Consider the following 1,432-nt stretch of genomic DNA (forward strand, 5'->3'; position numbering starts at 1 on the left):
GGATGCCTTCCGGGGCATCCCCAAGCTTTGACTTTTTGGTGTCCTTGGATTATATTGGGGGTGCCATGGGCATCCCCAAGCTTAGGCTCTTGCCACTCCTTGTTCCATAATCCATCAAAAGAATTCACCCAAAACTTGAAAACTTCACAACACAAAACTCAATAGAAATCTCGTGAGCTCCGTTAGAGAAAGAAAACAAAAGACTACTTTAAGGTACTGTAGTGAACTTGTTCTTTATTTGTATTGGTGTTAAACCTACTGTATTCCAACTTCTCTATGGTTTATAAACTATTTTACTAGCCATAGATTCATCAAAATAAGCAAACAACACACGCAAAACAGAATCTGTCAAAAACAGAATAGTCTGTAGTAATCTGTTACTAACGAAAACTTCTGGAACCCAAACAATTCTACCAAAATTAGACGACCTGTTCAATTTTTTTATTGATCAGCAGCAATTGGAATCACTATTTTATCACGTTCTGGTGATTTTTGACAATTCGGGCACTGAGCGCAAAGATTCTGGAAATTACAGCAAGATCAAATAACTATCTTCCAAGAAGATCTAATAGGTTTAACTTGGCACAAACACTAATTAAAAGATAAAACCACATCTAAACAGAATCTAGATGGATTATTTATTACTAAACAGAACCAAAAAGTAAGAAACTAAAATAAAATTGGGTTGCCTCCCAACAAGCGCTATCGTTTAACGCCCCTAGCTAGGCATGATGATTTCAATGATGCTCACATAAAAGATAAGAATTGAAACATAAATAGAGCATCATGAAGAATATGACTAGCACATTTAAGTCTAACTCACTTCCTATGCATAGGGATTTTGTGAACAAACAACTTATGGGAACAAGAATCATCTTGTATAGGAAGGTAAAACAAGCATAACTTCAAAATTTTAAGCACATAGAGAGGAAACTTGATATTATTGCAATTCCTACAAGCATATGTTCCTCCCTCATAATAATTTTCAGTAGCATCATGAATGAATTCAACAATATAACTAGCACCTAAAGCATTCTTTTCATGATCTACAAGCATAGAAAATTTACTACTCTCCACATAAGCAAAATTCTTCTCTTGAATAGTAGTGGGAGCAAACTCAACAAAATAATTATCATGGGATTGAAAAATGAAATCAAGATGAAAAGTTTCATTGTTATCATTATTCTTTAAAGCATACGTGTCATCACAATAATCATCATAGATAGGAGGCATGCTTTCATCATAATAAATTTGCTCATCAAAACTTGGGGGGCAAAAAATATCATCTTCATCCAACATAGCTTCCCCAAGCTTGTGGCTTTGCATATAATTAGCATCATGGATATTCAAGGAATTCATACTAACAACATTGCAATCATGCTCATCATTCAAATACTTAGTGCTAAACATTTTGTAGATTTCTTCTTCTAGC

Source organism: Triticum dicoccoides, chromosome 3A (genome assembly GCF_002162155.2).
Source record: "Triticum dicoccoides isolate Atlit2015 ecotype Zavitan chromosome 3A, WEW_v2.0, whole genome shotgun sequence".
NCBI classification, from domain to species: domain Eukaryota; kingdom Viridiplantae; phylum Streptophyta; class Magnoliopsida; order Poales; family Poaceae; genus Triticum; species Triticum dicoccoides.